A 6,000-nucleotide genomic window follows, 5' to 3' on the forward strand; every position below is an offset into this window, starting at 1 on the left:
TAGATGGAGAGATATACCATGTTCTTGGATTGGAAGAATCAACACTGTTAAAATGACTGTACTACCCAAAACAATCTACTGATTCAATTCAATCCCTATAAAACTACCACTGGCACTTTTCACAGAACTAGAACAGTAATTTCACAGTTTTTATGCAAACCAAAAGATCCCGAAATAGCCAAAGCAACCTGGAGAAAGCATAACGGAGCTGGAGGAATCAGGCTCCCTGACTTCAGACGATATTACAAAGCTTCATTAATGATGACAGTATGGTACTGGTACAGAAACAGAAATATAGATCAATGGAACAGGATAGAAAGCCCAGAGGTAAACCCACACACATATCATAAACTCATCATTGATAACGGAGGCAAGGATATACAATGGAGAAAAGACAGCCTCTTCAATAAGTGGTGCTGGGAAAACTGGACAGCTACATGTAAAACAATGAAATTAGAACACTCCCTAACAGCATACACAAAAGTAACCTCAAAATGGATTAAAGACCTAAATGTAAAGCCAGATGCTATCAAACTCTTAGAGGAAAACATAGGCAGAACACGCTATGACATAAATCACAGCAAGATCCTTTTTGACACACCTCCTAGAGAACTGGAAATAAAAGCAGAAATAAACAAATGGGACTTAATGAAACTTAAAAACTTTGCACAGCAAAGGAAAACATAAAAAAGATGAAAAGACAACCCTCAGAATGGTAGAAAATATTTGCAGATGAAACAAATGACAAAGGATTAATCTCCAACATTTACAAGCAGCTCATGCAGCTTAATATCAAAAAAAACAAACAACCCAATCGAAAAACGGGCAGAAAATCTAAATAGACATTTCTCAAAAGAAGATATACAGACTGCCAACAGACACATGAAAGGATGCTCAACATCACTAATCATTAGAGAAAGGCAAATCAAAACTACAGTGAAGGAGGAGCTTCAAGATGGCGGAAGAGTAAGACGTGGAGATCACCTTCCTCCCCACAAATACATCGGAAATACATCTACATATGAAACAACTCCTACAGAACACCTACTGAACGCTGGCAGAAGACCTCAGACCTCCCAAAACGCAAGAAACTCCCCCACGTACCTGGGTACTGCAAAATAAAAAAGAAAATACAGAGACAAAAGAATAGGGAACAGACCTGCACCAGTGGGAGGGAGCTGTGAAGGAGGAAAGGTTTCCACACACTAGGAAGACCCTTTGCAGTCGGAGACTGTGGGAGGCGGAGGGGGAAACTTCGGAGCCACAGAGGAGAGTGCAGAAACAGGGGTCCGAAGGGCAAAACGGAGAGATTCCCGCACAGAGGATCGGTGCTGACCAGCACTCACCAGACAGAGAGGCTTGTCTGCTCTCTTGCTGGGACGGGTGGGGTCCTGGAGCTGAGGCCTGGGCATCCGAGTTCGGATCCCAGGGAGAGGACTGGGGTTGGCTGCGTGAACACAGCCTGAAGGGGGCTAGTGCGCTACAGCTAGCTGGGAGGGAGTCTGGGAAAATATCTGGAGCTGCCAAAGAGGCAAGGGACTTTTTCTTGCCTCTTTGTTTCCTGGTACACGAGGAGAGGGATTCAGAGTGCCACTTAAAGAGCTCCAGAGATGGGCGCGAGTCGCGGCTATCATCAAGGACCTCAAAGACGGGCATGAGACGCTAAGGCTGCTGCTGCAGCCACCAAGAAGTCTGTGTGCAAGCACAGGACAATACCCACACCTCCCCTCCCAGGAGCCTGTGCAGCCTGCCACTGCCAGTGTCAAATGATCTAGGGAAAGCTTCCCCAGGTGAACACAAGGCATGCCTCGGGCTGTTGCAACGTCACGCTTGCCCCTCTGCCGCTGCAGGCTCACCCCACATCTGTACCCCTCCCTCCGCCCGACATGAGCGAGCCAGAGCTCTCGAGTCAGCTGCTTCTTTAACCCCGTCCTGAGTGAAGAGCAGACGCACTCAGGTGACCTACACGCAGTGGCGGTTCCAAATCCAAAGGTGAAACTGGGAGCTGTGCAAACAATGAAGAGAAAGGGAAATCTCTCCCAGCCGCCTCAGGAGAAGTGGATTAAATGTCCACAATCAATTTGATGTACCCTGCATATGTGGAATACCTGAATAGACAATGAATCATCCCAAATTGAGGAGGTGGACTTTGGGTGCAACGATATATACATATATAATTCCTTTTTTCTATATTTGTGAGCATGTATGAGTATGCTTCTGTGTGTGATTTGGTCTGTATAGCTTTGCTTTTATCATTTTTCCTGGGGTTCTCTCTGTCCTTTTTTTAATTTATTACTTAAATAATATTTTTCTTAGTAATTATTTTTTATTTTAATAACTATATTTTATTGTATTTTATTTTATCTTCTTCTTCTTTCTTTCTATTTTTCCTCCCTTTAATGCTGAGCCGTGTGGAGGACAGGCTCTTGGTGCTCCAGTCAGGCATCAGCGCTGTGCCACTGAGGTGGGACAGCCAAGCTCAGGACATTGGTCCACAAGAGACCTACCAACTCCATGTAATATGAAACAGTGAAAATCTCCCAGAGATCTCCATCTCAACACCAAGACTCAGCTCCATTCAACGGCCAGCAAGCTACAGTGCTGGACACCCAATGCCAAACAAGTATCAAGACAGGAACACAACCCCATCCACTAGCACAAAGGCTGCCTAAAGTTATAGAAAGGCCACAGACACCCCTAAACACACCACCAGACGTGGACCTGTACACCAGAAGGACAAGATCCAGTGTCATGCACCAGAACACAGGCACTAGTCCCCTCCACCAGGAAGCCTACACAACCCACTCAACCAACCTCAGCCACTGGGGACAGACACCAAAGGCAACGGGAGCTACGACCCTGAAGCCTGTGATAAGGAGACCCCAAACATATTACGTTAGGCAAAATGAGAAGACAGAGAAACACACAGCAGATGGGCGAGCAAGGCAAAAACCCACCAGACCTATCAAATGAACAGGAAATAGGCAGTCTACCTGAAAAAGAATTTATAACCATGATATTAAAGATGATCCAAAATCTTTGAAATTGAATGGAGAAAATAAAAGAAACTTTTTACAAGAACCTAGAAAAACTATACAGCAAACAAACAGTGATGAACAACACAATAAATGAAATTAAAAATTCTCTAGAAGGGATCAATAGCAGAATAACGGAGGCAGAAGAACGGATAAGTGACCTTGAAGATAAAAGAGTGGAAATAACTACTGCAGAGCAGAATAAAGGGAAAAAAATGAAGAGAATTGAGGACACTTTCAGACACTTCTAGGACAACATTAAACGCACCAACATCCGAATTATAGGGGTCCCAGAAGAAAAAGAGGAAAAGAAAGGGACTGAGAAATTATAGTTGAAAACTTCCCTAATATGGAAAAGGAAATAGCTAATCAAGTGCAGGAATCACAGAGAGTCCCATACAGGTTAAATCCCAGGAGAAACATGCCAAGACACATATTAATCAAACTATTAAAAAGTACATACAAAGAACAAATATTAAAAGCAGCAAGGGAAACACAACAAATCACACATAAGGGAACCTCCATAAGGTTAACAGCTGACCTTTCAGCAGAAACTCTGCAAGCCAGAAGGGAGTGGCAGGAAATATTTAAAGTGATGAAGGAGAAAAACCTACAAGCAAGATTACTCTACCCAGCAGGGATCTCATTCAGATTTGATGGAGAAGTTAAGACCTTTACAGATAAGCAAAAGCTAAGAGAATTCAGCACCACCAAACCAGCTTTACAACAAATGCTAAAGGAACTTCTCTACACAGGAAACACAAGAGAAGGAAAAGACCCGAAGCAACTAAGAAAATGGTAATAGGAACATACATATTGATAATTACATTAAATGTAAATGGATTAAATGCTCCAACCAAAAGGCATAGATTGGCGGAATGGATACAAAAACAAGCCCCGTATATATGCTGTCTACAGGAGACCCACTTCATACCTAGGGACACATACAGACTGAAAGTGAGGGGATGGAAAAAGATAGCCCATGCAAATGGAAATCAAAAGCAAGCTGGAGTAGCAATTCTCATATCAGACAAAATACACTTTGAAACAAAGACTATTACAAGAGACAAAGAAGGACACTACATAATGCTCAAGGGATCAATCCAAGAAGAAGATATAACAATTGTAAGTACTTATGCACCCAACATAGGAGTACCTCACTACATAAGGCAAATACTAACAGCCATAAAAGGGGAAATCGACAGTATCACAGTCATAGTAGGGGACTTTAACACCCCACTTTCACCAATGGACAGATGATCCAAAATGAAAATAAATGAGGAAACACAAGCTTTAAATGATACGTTAAACGAGATGGACTTAAATAATATTTATAGGACATTCCATCCAAAAACAACAGAATACACATTCTTCTCAAGTGCTCATGGAACATTCTCCAGGATAGACCATATCGTGGGTCACAAACCAAGCCATGGTAAATTTAAGAAAATTGAAATCATATCAAGTATCTTTTCCGAAAACAACGCTATGAGACTAGATATCAATTAGAGGAAAAAATCTGTAAGAAATACAAACACATGGAGCCCGAACAACACACTACTTAATAACCAAGAGATCACTGCAGAAATCAAAGAGGAAATCAAAAAATACCTAGAAACAAATGACAATGAAAACACGAAGACCCAAAACCTATGGGATGCAGCAAAAGCAGTCCTAAGAGGGAAGTCTATAACAATACTATCCTACCTTAAGGAAGAAGAAACGTCTCAAATAAACAACCTAAACTTACAACTAATGCAATTAGAGAAAGAAGAACAAAAACCCCGCAAAGTTAGCAGAAGGAAAGAAGTCATAAAAATCACATCACAAATAAATGGCAAAGAAATGAAGAACACGACAGCAAAGATCAATAAAACCAAAAGCTGCTTCTTTGAAAAAGAAAATGGTCAGAAGAACCAGGGGAAAGACGGGAATAAAGATGAAGACCTACTCGAGAATCGACTTAAGGATACAGGGAGGGGGAAGGGTAAGCTGGGACAAAGTGAGAGAGTGGCATGGACATATATACACTACCAAACATAAAAAACATAGCTAGTGGGAAGGAGCCGCATAGCACAGGGAGATGAGCTCGGTGCTTTGTGAACACCTAGAGGGGTGGGATAGAGAGGGTGGGAGGGAGGGAGAGTCACGAGGGTAGAGATATGGGGACATAGGTATATGTATAACTGATTCACTTCGTGCTATAGCAGAAACAGTGACACCATTGTAAAGCAATTATACTCTAATAAAGATGTTAAAACACAAAGACAACTAAAAGCTGGTTCTTTGATAAGATAAACCAAATTGATAAACCATTAGCCAGACGCATCAAAGAAAAAGAGAGAAGACTCAAATCAATAGAATTAGAAATGAAAAAGAAGAAGTAACAACTGACACTGCAGAAATACAAAGGATCATGAGAGATTACTACAAGCAGTTATAGGCCAATAAAATGAACCACCTGGAAGAAATGGAGAAATTCTTAGAAATGCACAACCTTCCGAGACTGAACCAGGAAGAAATAGAAAATATTAAAAAAAAACAATCACTAGCACTGAAATTGAAACTGTGATTACAATTCTTCCAACAGACAAAAGCCCAGGACCAGATGGCTTCACAGGCGAATTTTATCAAACATTTAGAGAAGAGCTATCACCTATCCTTCTCAAACTCTTCCAAAATATAGCAGAGTGGGAACACTCCCAAACTCATTCTACGAGGCCACCATCACTGTGATACCAAAACCAGACAAAGGTGTCACAAAGAAAGAAAACTATAGGGCTTCCCTTGTGACGCAGTGGTTGAGAGTCTGCCTGCCAATGCGGGGGACACGGGTTCGAGCCCTGGTCTGGGAGGATCCAACATGCCGCGGAGCGACTGGCCCGTGAGCCACAACTACTGAGCCCGCGTGTCTGCAGCTTGTGCTCCGCAACAAGAGAGGCCGCGACAGTGAGAGGCCCGCGCA

Source organism: Balaenoptera physalus (assembly GCF_965194825.1).
Source record: "Balaenoptera physalus genome assembly, chromosome: X".
NCBI classification, from domain to species: Eukaryota; Metazoa; Chordata; class Mammalia; order Artiodactyla; family Balaenopteridae; genus Balaenoptera; species Balaenoptera physalus.